Here is a 15,026-nt window from a genome sequence, read left to right on the forward strand (position 1 = left end):
AAGATTTCCTATAGAAATCCTAATTCAGCCAGCCTGAATTGAAGATTTCCTATAGAAATCCTAATTCAGCCAGGCTGAATTGAAGATTTCCTATAGAAATCCTAATTCAGCCAGGCTGAATTGAAGATTTCCTATAGAAATCCTAATTCAGCCAGGCTGAATTGAAGATTTCCTATAGAAACTCAAATTCAGCCAGGCTGAATTGAAGATTTCCTATAGAAACTCAAATTCAGCCAGGCTGAATTGAAGATTTCCCATAGAAACCCAAATTCAGCCAGGCTGAATTGAAGATTTCCTATAGAAATCCTAATTCAGCCAGGCTGAATTGAAGATTTCCTATAGAAATCCTAATTCAGCCAGGCTGAATTGAAGATTTCCTATAGAAATCCTAATTCAGCCAGGCTGAATTGAAGATTTCCTATAGAAATCCTAATTCAGCCAGGCTGAATTGAAGATTTCCTATAGAAATCCTAATTCAGCCAGGCTGAATTGAAGATTTCCTATAGAAATCCTAATTCAGCCAGGCTGAATTGAAGATTTCCTATAGAAATCCTAATTCAGCCAGGCTGAATTAAAGATTTCCTATAGAAATCCTAATTCAGCCAGGCTGAATTAAAGATTTCCTATAGAAATCCTAATTCAGCCAGGCTGAATTAAAGATTTCCTATAGAAATCCTAATTCAGCCTGGCTGAATTGAAGAATTCCTATAGAAATCCTAATTCAGCCAGGCTGAATTGAAGATTTCCTATAGAAACTCAAATTCAGCCAGGCTGAATTGAAGATTTCCTATAGAAACTCAAATTCAGCCAGGCTGAATTGAAGATTTCCCATAGAAACCCAAATTCAGCCAGGCTGAATTGAAGATTTCCTATAGAAATCCTAATTCAGCCAGGCTGAATTGAAGATTTCCTATAGAAATCCTAATTCATCCAGGCTGAATTGAAGATTTCCTATAGAAATCCTAATTCAGCCAGGCTGAATTGAAGATTTCCTATAGAAATCCTAATTCAGCCAGGCTGAATTGAAGATTTCCTATAGAAATCCTAATTCAGCCAGGCTGAATTGAAGATTTCCTATAGAAACTCAAATTCAGCCAGGCTGAATTGAAGATTTCCCATAGAAACCCAAATTCAGTCAGGCTGAATTGAAGATTTCCTATAGAAACTCAAATTCAGCCAGGCTGAATTGAAGATTTCCCATAGAAACCCAAATTCAGCCAGGCTGAATTGAAGATTTCCTATAGAATTCCTAATTCAGCCAGGCTGAATTGAAGAATTCCTATAGAAACCCAAATTCAGCCAGGCTGAATTGAAGATTTCCCATAGAAACTCAAATTCAGCCAGGCTGAATTGAAGATTTCCCATAGAAACTCAAATTCAGCCAGGCTGAATTGAAGATTTCCTATAGAAACTCAAATTCAGCCAGGCTGAATTGAAGATTTCCCATAGAAACCCAAATTCAGCCAGGCTGAATTGAAGATTTCCTATAGAAATCCTAATTCAGCCAGGCTGAATTAAAGATTTCCTATAGAAATCCTAATTCAGCCAGGCTGAATTGAAGAATTCCTATAGAAATCCTAATTCAGCCAGGCTGAATTGAAGATTTCCTATAGAAATCCTAATTCAGCCAGGCTGAATTGAAGATTTCCTATAGAAATCCTAATTCAGCCAGGCTGAATTGAAGATTTCCTATAGAAATCCTAATTCAGCCAGGCTGAATTGAAGATTTCCTATAGAAATCCTAATTCAGCCAGGCTGAATTGAAGATTTCCTATAGAAATCCTAATTCAGCCAGGCTGAATTGAAGATTTTCTATAGAAATCCTAATTCAGCCAGGCTGAATTGAACATTTCCTATAGAAACTCAAATTCAGCCAGGCTGAATTGAAGATTTCCCATAGAAACCCAAATTCAGCCAGGCTGAATTGAAGATTTCCCATAGAAACTCAAATTCAGCCAGGCTGAATTGAAGATTTCCCATAGAAACTCAAATTCAGCCAGGCTGAATTGAAGATTTCCCAAAGAAATCCTAATTCAGCCAGGCTGAATTGAAGATTTCCCAAAGAAATCCTAATTCAGCCAGGCTGAATTGAAGATTTCCTATAGAAATCCTAATTCAGCCAGGCTGAATTGAAGATTTCCTATAGAAATCCTAATTCAGCCAGGCTGAATTGAAGATTTCCTATAGAAATCCTAATTCAGCCAGGCTGAATTGAAGATTTCCTATAGAAATCCTAATTCAGCCAGGCTGAATTGAAGATTTCCTATAGAAACTCAAATTCAGCCAGGCTGAATTGAAGATTTCCCATAGAAACCCAAATTCAGCCAGGCTGAATTGAAGATTTCCTATAGAAATCCTAATTCAGCCAGGCTGAATTGAAGATTTCCTATAGAAATCCTAATTCAGCCAGGCTGAATTGAAGATTTCCTATAGAAATCCTAATTCAGCCAGGCTGAATTGAAGATTTCCTATAGAAATCCTAATTCAGCCAGGCTGAATTGAAGATTTCCTATAGAAATCCTAATTCAGCCAGGCTGAATTGAAGATTTCCTATAGAAATCCTAATTCAGCCAGGCTGAATTGAAGATTTCCTATAGAAATCCTAATTCAGCCAGGCTGAATTGAAGATTTCCTATAGAAATCCTAATTCAGCCAGGCTGAATTGAAGATTTCCTATAGAAATCCTAACTCAGCCAGGCTGAATTGAAGATTTCCTATAGAAATCCTAATTCAGCCAGGCTGAATTGAAGATTTCCTATAGAAATCCTAATTCAGCCAGGCTGAATTGAAGATTTCCTATAGAAATCCTAATTCAGCCAGGCTGAATTGAAGATTTCCTATAGAAATCCTAATTCAGCCAGGCTGAATTGAAGATTTCCTATAGAAATCCTAATTCAGCCAGGCTGAATTGAAGATTTCCTACAGAAATCCTAATTCAGCCAGGCTGAATTGAAGATTTCCTATAGAAATCCTAATTCAGCCAGGCTGAATTGAAGATTTCCTATAGAAATCCTAATTCAGCCAGGCTGAATTGAAGATTTTCTATAGAAATCCTAATTCAGCCAGGCTGAATTGAAGATCTCCTATAGAAATCCTAATTCTGCCAGGCTGAATTGAAGATTTCCTATAGAAATCCTAATTCAGCCAGGCTGAATTGAAGATTTCCTATAGAAATCCTAATTCAGCCAGGCTGAATTGAAGATTTCCTATAGAAATCCTAATTCAGCCAGGCTGAATTGAAGGATTAGGATTTCTATAGGAAATCTTCAATTCAGCCTGGCTGAATTAGGATTTCTATAGGAAATCTTCAATTCAGCCTGGCTGAATTAGGATTTCTATAGGAAATCTTCACTTCAGCCTGGAATTACGATTTCTGTAGGAAATCTTCAATTCAGCCTGGCTGAATTACGATTTCTATAGGAAATCTTCAATTCAGCCTGGCTGAATTACGATTTCTATAGGAAATCTTCAATTCAGCCTGGCTGAATTACGATTTCTATAGGAAATCTTCAATTCAGCCTGGCTGAATTACGATTTCTATAGGAAATCTTCAATTCAGCCTGGCTGAATTACGATTTCTATAGGAAATCTTCAATTCAGCCTGGCTGAATTACGATTTCTATAGGAAATCTTCAATTCAGCCTGGCTGAATTACGATTTCTATAGGAAATCTTCAATTCAGCCTGGCTGAATTACGATTTCTATAGGAAATCTTCAATTCAGCCTGGCTGAATTACGATTTCTATAGGAAATCTTCAATTCAGCCTGGCTGAATTACGATTTCTATAGGAAATCTTCAATTCAGCCTGGCTGAATTACGATTTCTATAGGAAATCTTCAATTCAGCCTGGCTGAATTACGATTTCTATAGGAAATCTTCAATTCAGCCTGGCTGAATTACGATTTCTATAGGAAATCTTCAATTCAGCCTGGCTGAATTACGATTTCTATAGGAAATCTTCAATTCAGCATGGCTGAATTACGATTTCTATAGGAAATCTTCAATTCAGCCTGGCTTAATTACGATTTCTATAGGAAATCTTCAATTCAGCCTTGTCGAATTATCTCCGTTAACATCCGTTAAGTTCTGCGATCATCTGCTTCTTCTACTCGTTTTGTTTCAAATACCTCAGCAAATGACCCATATTTTATGAATATTTTCTTTGCACAACTAAACCACACCACATGCCATCGATGCACAACGCATGGCCAAAATAGGAAAGGACAACATCTTCTAGAGAAAATAACCATAAATGGGTAAAGTGTGGTCAAGCAGAAAAACCACAAAGGAAAATTGTTAACATTGTTTCAACTAACAACAACAACACCGAAGACCACAAGTTGCCGACCGACCGGCCATACTTTCAAAGATAACAGAGGAAGCCTAAATGGCCAAATAGAGGAAAAAGACTTAGAAAACAAACCCGATAAAAGGAAACAAAGTTGCCAGATTAAAGGAAACATTAATTCGGAAGGGTTGAATAAGTTTTCCATAGGAAAACTTTTATTCAGTCTTAATGATGAAATCTTTTAGTAAAAATATCGGCCCAGAATCCGACCAATTTTTCCCAGAGTCTCGCCAAAATGGCAACATTGCTAGAAAATAGAGGGCAAAATGCTAAGAATGTGGTACTTACATTTTTGGAGAGCTTCGTTAGGTAAGCTGGAACAGCCAGAGTAGCAGTAGAAAAATTATTGTATCACGATCCAATACCAACTGGAATGGGGGAGCCAGAAAAAGGCAACAGCAAACAAGACAAATGCGCTGCCTATTGAGGAGGTTATGAGGCAAATCAGACGAAGAAGTTGTGAAGAAGCTAAGCGTGCAGCACCACAACTGGCTGCTCTTTTAATGTATTGCTTCCATGTTGGTTTTATTTTCTTTTTTGCCTTCGTTTAACCTTTCTCTCCTCCTTAACTCTTCTCAAGGGGGAATATGCTTGCCAGCAAACTCCAAACTGGTTCCGTTGCTATCTGCAATTGCTTTGCTGAATGAATTGTTGCAGATCTTTTCCGAAAGATTTTAAGCTGCCGTTTAATTTACACTTCCAATATCTGCAGACAATTCGTGGTTAAGTTTTTTTTCTTTGCAATTCTCGTGGTCTCGTGGCTTTCTTTCTTCCATTTACCATTTAGCAGACTTTAAGTCGTCTGTCTTGGGAAGATCAATGCCAGGAAAAAGTCTTTAACACTTGGAAAGATATCACAAATACCATTTAAGAGGCTTTTCCTTGATTCAACTTTAGCTGCTTTTTCTTCTCCTCCAACGACGTTTCCTCTGGCTTGAGCTGCTAAAAATGCTAAGCAATATTATTGGCAATAATAAAGCAGATTTCCAGGCCTCTGCCACACTCGAGCACACACAGAGAGAACGGGGTGAGTTGGTTGGTGGCAATCAACAGTCGTTGTTTGACATCAAGTCAAACAATGATGTGATAAATGAATGGACACAACGACACTCCAAAGCCACTGAATGGGATTAAAATGCAAAAATTTACTTGCGACAACGAACGACGAACGACCGATCACGATAATATGTTTAGCATTTCAATTTGAATAATTCCCAAGAAAAAACGAATAGCCTGCAACAAAATAGAAAAAAATGACATTAGACATACAAACAAATAATCGATAATTAATATTCATAAGGACGCATTACTAAAAGGTGACTATTACGAGATTCTAAGTGAGTGCAAGTAGATTATAGTGCTTAGAATTTTAGTTTTCCCAGAGAAAACCTTGTTCACCCACACTGAATTGAAAACTTCCTATAGCAATCACAATTCAGCCAGGCTGAATTGAAGATTTTACTACAGAAATCACAATTCAGCAAGGCTGAATTGAAGTTTATCTATGGAAACCTCTATTCAGCCAGGCTGAATAGCAAATTTCCTATGGAAACCTCTATTCAGCCAGGCTGAATAGCAAATTTCCTATGGAAACCTCTATTCAGCCAGGCTGAATAGCAAGTTTCCTATGGAAACCTCTATTCAGCCAGGCTGAATAGCAAGTTTCCTATGGAAACCTCTATTTAGCCAGGCTGAATAGCAAATTTCCTACGGAAACCTCTATTCAGCCAGGCTGAATAGCAAGTTTTCTATGGAAACCTCTATTTAGCCAGGCTGAATAGCAAGTTTCCTACGCAAACCTCTATTTAGCCAGGCTGAATAGCAAGTTTCCTATGGAAACCTCTATTCAGCCAGGCTGAATAGCAAGTATCCTATGGAAACCTCTATTCAGCCAGGCTGAATAGCAAGTTTCCTATGGAAACCTCTATTCAGCCAGGCTGAATAGCAAGTTTCCTATGGAAACCTCTATTCAGCCAGGCTGAATAGCAAGTTTCCTATGGAAACCTCTATTCAGCCAGGCTGAATAGCAAGTTTCCTAAGGAAACCTCTATTCAGCCAGGCTGAATAGCAAGTTTCCTACGGAAACCTCTATTCAGCCAGGCTGAATAGCAAGTTTCCTATGGAAACCTCTATTCAGCCAGGCTGAATAGCAAGTTTCCTAAGGAAACCTCTATTCAGCCAGGCTGAATAGCAAGTTTGCTATGGAAAACTTTATTCAGCCAGGCTGAATAGCAAGTTTCCTATGGAAACCTTTATTCAGCCTGGCTGAATGGAGGTTTCCATAGGAAATTTTCAATTCAGCCTGGCTGAATGGAGGTCTCCATAGGTAAACTTCAATTCAGTCTGGCTGAATGGAGGTCTCCATAGGTAAACTTCAATTCAGCCTGGCTGAAAAGAGGTTTCCATAGGTAAACTTCAATTCAGCCTGGCTGAATAGAGGTTTCCATAGGTAAACTTCAATTCAGCCTGGCTGAATAAAGGTTTCCATAGGTAAACTTCAATTCAGCCTGGCTGAATAGAGGTTTCCATAGGTAAACTTCAATTCAGCCTGGCTGAATAGAGGTTTCCATAGGTAAACTTCAATTCAGCCTGGCTGAATAGAGGTTTCCATAGGTAAACTTCAATTCAGCCTGGCTGAATAGAGGTTTCCATAGGTAAACTTCAATTCAGCCTGGCTGAATAGAGGTTTCCATAGGTAAACTTCAATTCAGCCTGGCTGAATAGAGGTTTCCATAGGTAAACTTCAATTCAGCCTGGCTGTTTCCATAGGTAAACTTCAATTCAGCCTGGCTGAATAGAGATTTCCATAGGAAACTTGCTATTCTGCCTGGCTGAATAGAGGTTTCCATAGGAAACTTGCTATTCTGCCTGGCTGAATAGAGGTTTCCATAGGAAACTTGCTAGTCTGCCTGGCTGAATAGAGGTTTCCATAGGAAACTTGCTAGTCTGCCTGGCTGAATAGAGGTTTCCATAGGAAACTTGCTATTCTGCCTGGCTGAATAGAGGTTTCCATAGGAAACTTGCTATTCTGCCTGGCTGAATAGAGGTTTCCATAGGAAACTTGCTATTCTGTCTGGCTGAATAGAGGTTTCCATAGGAAATTTTCAATTCAGCCTGGCTGAAGAGAGGTTTCAATGGGAATTCTTCAATTCAGCCTGGCTGAATTGTGATTTCTTAAATTGCTTCTGTTTCTAAGCCACAGTAAAGAATCAAAAATGTCCTCCACATTTGGGCGGCATTAGTTAAATTCCCAATTAATTGCAATTGTTGTTTGTTTGTTTTAGGTTTTTGTTACATTTTGCTCAGCATTCTTTGTTGTTTTCTATTTTTGTCGAAAAACACAACAACAAACAATTTTCAAGTTAATTGCCTGCATTTGTTCAGAGATTTCATTCAGCAGTCTCAACATTGCAAACTTAAACAAAAATATGTTGTTCTTTTTGTGGCAACATTTTTAGTTGTTGTTGTTGTTGTTTTTGCTGTTGCAAACATGTTACAGGTGTTATTAGCCACAATGTTGGCCATATAAAGTGTGTGGGCAGCTTAGTGAGGAAGAGGTGTAACAACGACAATGACGTTCCAACAAACCAACCAAAAAATTTGGTCTTAAAACGACAAAGTGGTAGTTTGAAATTCTTGAGATTTTTGAAATTCCTCAGCTTTTGTGGTTTTTTGGATTTTGAAGGTATTTATTTTGTCATTAACTGAAAAAAGAGGCGGTGTCGGATGGTGATGGTGGTGGAGGAAATGAAATGATTGATCTTAATTTCCAAAGTGACCTAGATTCTTTGTTGTTTCGGAGCAGAATAAATTAAGTAATTTCAGTATGAGAGGGTTAAAGTGAATACTTTGCCTATTCAGTACAGCTGAATTGAGGATATCCTATAGGAATCATAATTCAGCTATGCTTAATGGAAGTTAATTCTCTTCCCCTTGAAATTACTCTATGGCAACCTGTCTAAATAACCCGTTTTGGGCGCTAAATACCATCACCTTGTTGCTAATTCCGCAAACAAACATACAAAAACGGTTTCAATTTAAGCGGAACAATAGATTTTTGTTTGAAACAAATTTGTGCCGTTCCGACTTAAGTCATCACGTCATTTATTCTTCCATTCATGCCAATGTTACGTCGTTCGTCATTCCATTGAGAAGAACAGTCAGTCAGACATACACATTTCCAGATGACGATGGTGGGTGTATTAGGTAATGCAAGTCACAACCTTGCATGGCAGCAGCCAGGCAGGCAGTCAAACAAATCTGACATAACAAATCTGAACAACAAAAACAAAAACAAGTTTAGAATATTTATCTCCATTTGATCGAAGATCACGTAATAGAGAGCAACCGCATCATTCCACAGAAAAATTAAGAAAAAAAGATGACTTCTCAACAAAGGTTTTAAACGCTTACTAAATGATTTTAATTGCTGATATTTTATGAGTGGTTTTTTGTTGTTGGTTCTTTGTTACTATTTTCATGTGATTGATATGAGATCATAGAGGTGGGTGCTGGCTATATTTGCACAAAAAACAAAACGAAATCACATAAACCAAACTCTTTAGAAGTGTAAACAACCTGTTGCCGATAGGCTGTTTATGGAAGTTGTCCCATATCCAGCATATTTGGGGGCGAAGCATATTTCGAGGTGAGGGTTAGTTCAACAAAAGAAAGAGTTTCAAAATTAAAGCCATTCCTCTTTGCCTGTTATTGGATGAAAACACATCCTTCCCTTCCTCCATCGTTAACTTTTTTCATTGCCAACCTCTTCTCTCATTCCCTTCCTCTCTTTCAAAACACTTTCGAAGCAATTTTCATAAATTATTACTTATCTTATCTTAAATCATTGGCCGGACGATCACTTCAATAAATTTCATTTTGCCAATCATATCAGCTGGAATCTGATCTCTTGCTAACAAAGCGGCCGACAACACTAAACCACAGGATACCAATTATTTGGACAAAAGAAAGGCAAGATAGGCATCTGTTTCAATTACCTGAAAGGAGGCTGAAAAAAACAGGATTTCTCTTAACCACAACAATCAAAACAACACAAAACATCTGTCCACGTTTTAAAGGCAAAGAAGAAAGCGTTGAAAATTAAACACAAGTAAAATACATGGCCCAGAAGGGAGCATGACATGACAGGTAAACTGCAATTCAGCCAGGCTGAATTGAAGATTTCATAAAAAATCTTAATTACACCAGGCTGTTTAAAGATTTCCTATAGAAATTCACATTCAGCCAGGCTGAATTGAAGTTTACCTATGGAAACCTCTATTCAGCCAGGCTGAATTGAAGTTTACCTATGGAAAACTCTATTCAGCCAGGCTGAATTGGAGTTTACCTATGGAAACCTCTATTCAGCCAGGCTGAATTGAAGTTTACCTATGGAAACCTCTATTCAGCCAGGCTGAATTGAAGTTTACCTATGGAAACCTCTATTCAGCCAGTCTGAATTGAAGATTACCTATGGAAACCTCTATTCAGCCAGGCTGAATTGAAGTTTACCTATGGAAACCTCTATTCAGCCAGGCTGAATTGAAGTTTACCTATGGAAACCTCTATTCAGCCAGGCTGAATTGAAGTTTACCTATGGAAACCTCTATTCAGCCAGGCTGAATTGAAGTTTACCTATGGAAACCTCTATTCAGCCAGGCTGAATTGAAGTTTACCTATGGAAACCTCTATTCAGCCAGGCTGAATTGAAGTTTACCTATGGAAACCTCTATTCAGCCAGGCTGAATTGAAGTTTACCTATGGAAACCTCTATTCAGCCAGGCTGAATTGAAGTTTACCTATGGAAACCTCTATTCAGCCAGGCTGAATTGAAGTTTACCTATGGAAACCTCTATTCAGCCAGGCTGAATTGAAGTTTACCTATGGAAACCTCTATTCAGCCAGGCTGAATTGAAGTTTACCTATGGAAACCTCTATTCAGCCAGGCTGAATTGAAGTTTACCTATGGAAACCTCTATTCAGCCAGGCTGAATTGAAGTTTACCTATGGAAACCTCTATTCAGCCAGGCTGAATTGAAGTTTACCTATGGAAACCTCTATTCAGCCAGGATGAATTGAAGTTTACCTATGGAAACCTCTATTCAGCCAGGCTGAATTGAAGTTTACCTATGGAAACCTCTATTCAGCCAGACTGAATTGAAGTTTACCTATGGAAACCTCTATTCAGCCAGGCTGAATTGAAGTTTACCTATGAAAACCTCTATTCAGCCAGGCTGAATTGAAGTTTACCTATGGAAACCTCTATTCAGCCAGGCTGAATTGATGTTTACCTATGGAAACCTCTATTCAGCCAGGCTGAATTGATGTTTACCTATGGAAACCTCTATTCAGCCAGGCTGAATTGATGTTTACCTATGGAAACCTCTATTCAGCCAGGCTGAATTGATGTTTACCTATGGAAACCTCTATTCAGCCAGGCTGAATTGATGTTTACCTATGGAAACCTCTATTCAGCCACCCTTTTGGCAGTCTTTTACGTTTAAAGATCCCTTTGAAAACTTCTACCCACAGAATATCATTTCAGAAGGTCTGCTAGGGGCATTTCTATATATAGTACATCTTTGGAAGTCCTTTACCTTAGATGATTCACTTCTTCTATATTCTGAGACAATCTTTAACCTGTAAAAGACACCTTTGGGAATTATTTTACCTATGTATAAATATCTCTTTAGTCGGTCGCCTACCTAAAAAGGACAATTTAAGAGGTCTGCTAAGTGGTCTTCTATCTATTGAAAACACCTTCTAGAGATCTTTTATCTATAGAAACCCGCTTTTGGAGGTTTTCCATCTAAAGAAGGCAATTTGAAATGGCCTTCTACCTATAGAATATCTAATTAGATTCCCTAGAATGGCTTATGCCTTCTTATGAGGTCTTTTGAGAGGTTCTTCTACCGATATAAGATCCCCTTGGGATGACTTGAGTCTTCTACCAAAAAATCATCCTCAAGCTAATGAGGTCTTCTTTCTATAGATATACTTTGAGAAGGTGTTCTACTTAAAGAAGGTCCATTTAGACAATCTTCAATCTAAAAAGATCCCTTAAGGAACTCTGTTCCCTACAGAAGATCATTTCAGAAAGTCTTTTAGGTGCCTTTCTTTCGTGCGAAGATCCCCTTCGCTAGACTTCTACCTATAGAGACATTATATCTCCTGAGACAACCTTCAACCAGTAAAAGATCGCTTTGGGAAGTATTTTACCTATAAATATCCCTTAGTAGGTCGCCTACCTATAAAACACAATTTAGGAGGTCTCCTAAGTGGTCTTCTATCTATAGATAATACCTTCTAGAGGTCTTCTACCTTTTCAAAACACCTTCTAGAGATCTCCTATCTATAGAAACCCCTTTTTGGATGTATTCTATATATAAAAGCAACTTTTAGAAAGCCTTCTACCTGTAGAAGGTCTCATTAGATCCCCTTCTATCTATAGAAAACACTTTGAGAAGGTCTACTACTGATGGAAGATAGCTTTAGCAGGACTTAAGAAAATCTTCTGCCTAAAAAATCAACTTAGGAAGGCTTCTACTTATAGAAGACAATTATAGGGGATTCGCTAGATGGTCTTCCAGAGAAGACCATATATAGAAAACTGATAGTTCTGAATCCTCGTACATCGCTCTTATCATTAGGATTTGCTCAACGCTTCCCATATGGCAGAACATCTCATTAGACCCCCTTGGATGTCTTGTGCCTCCTTACGAGGTCTTCTATCTATTAAAAACACTTTGAGAAGGTCTACTACTGATGGAAGATACCTTCATCAGGACTTAAGAAAATCTTCTGCCTAAAAAATCAACTTAGGAAGTTTTCTACTTATAGGAGACAATTATAGGAGATTCGCTATGTGGCCTTCCGGAGAAGACCCCTCTTGGAAGTTTTCTATATAGAAAACTGATAGTTCTGAATCCTCGTACATCGCTCTTATCATTCGGATTATTATCTAGGGTACTCCCTTTTTGCTCAACGCTTCCCATATGACAGTTCGTCTGATGGTGTCGAAGGCTTTCTTGTAGTCGATGAACAGTAGAAAGACTGCGAAATGCTTCCCATCTCTTCACTTCCAAAGTCTAATTTTGTGGACTAAAGAGCATGAGCATGCCCTTCGTCTCGAGTTTGCAGTTCTTCTATAGGAAACCCCTTTAGGATGTCTTATATATTAAAAACTCCTTTAGGGCAGCCTTACTTTACTATCTCGTTAGTCAGAAACGGTTGGCTTATGTTCCCGTCGTAAAGAACTGAGAGTTCTGAATCCTCCTACATCACTCTTATCATTGGGATTATTATCTGGGGTGCTCCCCTTTTGCTCAATGCTTCCCATATGACAGTTCGTCTAATGGTGTCGAGGGCTTTCTTGTAGTCGATGAACAGTAGAAAGTCTGTGAAAGATTTCCCTCTTCCTCTCTTCACTTCCAAAGTCTCATTTTGTTTATCAAAGAGCTCGAACATGGCCTCCGTCTCGAGTTTGCAGTCATGCCTCTCGACGTATACTGCCGCTTTGGTTACGTGAGATACTTTGTCCTTCCTCATCCGCTGCAATTTGTCACCTTCCCAAAAAGTTGCTATTCTGCTGACTACCTCCTTTTTGTTCAATGCTTCCCATATAGCATTTCGTTTGATGGTGTCGAAGGCTTTCTTGTAGTCGATGAACAGTAGCAAGTCTGTGAAAGACTTCCCATCTCTTCACTTTCAAAGTCTCATTTTGTCTATCAAAGAGCGAGCATGCCCTCACTCTCGAGTTTGCAGTCACAGCTCTTGACATATACCACCGCTTTGGTCAGGTGAGATATTTCGTCCTTCCTCATCCGCTTCAGTTGGTCATTGTCTAAAGAGTTAATATACTGCTGACTACCTCCCTTTTTGCTCGATGCTTCCCATATGACAGTTCGTTTAATGGTGTCGAAGGCTTTCTTGTAGTCGATGAATGGTAGAAAGACTGTGAAAGACTTCCCATCTCTTCACTTCCAAAGTCTCATTTTGTTTATCAACGAGCTCGAGTATGACATCCTTGTCGAGTATTCAACCATACCTCTTGACGTATACTGCCGCTTTGGTTACGTGAGGTGCTTTGTCCTTCCTCATCCGCTGCAATTTGTCAACTTCCCAAAAAGTTAATATTCTGCTGACTACCTCCCTTTTTGCTCGATGCTTCCCATATGACAGTTCGTCTGATGGTGTCGAAGTCTTTCTTGTAGTCGATGAACGGTAGAAAGTCTGTGAAAGACTTCCCATCTCTTCACTTCCAAAGTCTCATTTTGTTTATCAAAGAGCTCGAGTATGCCCTCACTCTCGAGTTTGCAGCCACACCTCTTGACATATACCACCGCTTTGGTCAGGTGAGATGCTTCGTCCTTCCTCATCCGCTTCAATTTGTCGCCTTAACAAAAAGTTAATAAACTGCTGACTACCTCCGTTTTTGCTTAATGCTTCCCATATGGCAGTTCGTCTGATGGTGTTGAAGGCTTTCTTGTAGTCGATGGATAGTAGAAAGACTGTGAAAGACTTCCAATGTATTCACTTCCAAAGTCTCATTTTGTTTATCAAATAGCTCAAGCATGCTCTCCGTCTCGAGTTTGCAGCCACCCCTCTTGACATATACCACCGCTTTGGTCAGGTGAGATACTTCGTCATTCCTTATCCGCTTCAATTTGTCGCTTTCCAAAGAGTTGATACACTGCTGACGACTTCCGTTTTTGCTCAATGCTTCCCATATGACAGTTCGTCTGATGGTGTCGAAGGCTTTCTTGTAGTCGATGAACAGTAGAACGACTGTGAAAGGCTTCCCATCTCTTCACTTCCAAAGTCTCATTTTGTTTATCAAAGAGCTCGAACATGACCTCCGTCCGTTTTGGTTACGTGAGGTACTTTGTCCTTCCTCATCCGCTGCAATTTGTCGCCTTCCCAAAAAGTTGATATGCTGCTGACTACGTTCCTTTTTGTTCCATGCTTCTTCGTCTGATGGTGTCGAAGGCTTTCTTGTAGTCGATGAACAGTAGAAAGTCTGTGAAAGACTTCCCATCTCTTCACTTTCAAAGTCTCATTTAGTATATCAAAGAGTTCGAGTATGCCCTCACTCTCGAGTTTGCAGCCACACCTCTTGACATATACCACCGCTTTGGTCAGGTGAGGTATTTCGTCCTTCATCATCTTTAATTTGTTGGTTTCGCAAAAACGAAGGTCGACAGCAGTGTATCAAACTGCTGACGACCTCCGTTTTTGCTCAATGCTTTCCATATGACAGTTCGTCTGATGGCGTCAAAGGCTTTCTCGTACTCGATTAACAGTAGAAAGACTGTGAAAGACTTCCCATCTCTTCAATTCCAAAGCTTCATTTTGTTTATCAAAGAGTTCGGGCATGCCCTCCGTCTCGAGTTTGCAGCCACACATCATGACATATTGGTCAGGTGAGATACTTCGTCCTTCCTCATCCGCTTCAATTTATCGTGTTCCCAAAGGGTTGATACATTGCTGACCACCTCCCCAAGAGCGGCTAAGTACGCATGCGGATCCAAGTGTTACAATAAAAGGGGGACTTTTTAAGCTCATTGCTGAAAATTTTTTATTGGTCCACTTCATAGTATATGTTTCAATATTTTGTCGCTGACCATTTTTTCGATGACCTGCTTATGATCTTTGGGTAGTCTACCAGACACTCTACTG

At 39.1% G+C, this 15,026-nt stretch overlaps 1 protein-coding gene across 4 annotated transcripts in view; it reads right to left on the reverse strand.

Annotated features, from left to right (window-relative positions):
- The window catches only part of Kank (KN motif and ankyrin repeat domain-containing protein 2 kank), a 190,253-nt gene that overhangs the window by 166,872 nt on the left and 8,355 nt on the right, over nucleotides 1–15,026 (reverse strand). For all 4 annotated transcript variants that reach the window (XM_073957540.1, XM_073957538.1, XM_073957539.1 and 1 more), the window contains one exon: nucleotides 4,638–5,582. The gene's annotated coding sequence lies outside the window, so the exon portion shown is untranslated. The remainder of the gene's footprint in view (nucleotides 1–4,637; nucleotides 5,583–15,026) is intronic.

This window comes from Musca autumnalis, unplaced genomic scaffold, assembly GCF_047663935.1.
Source record: "Musca autumnalis isolate F117 unplaced genomic scaffold, ASM4766393v1 scaffold_5, whole genome shotgun sequence".
In the NCBI taxonomy this organism is placed as follows: Eukaryota; Metazoa; Arthropoda; class Insecta; order Diptera; family Muscidae; genus Musca; species Musca autumnalis.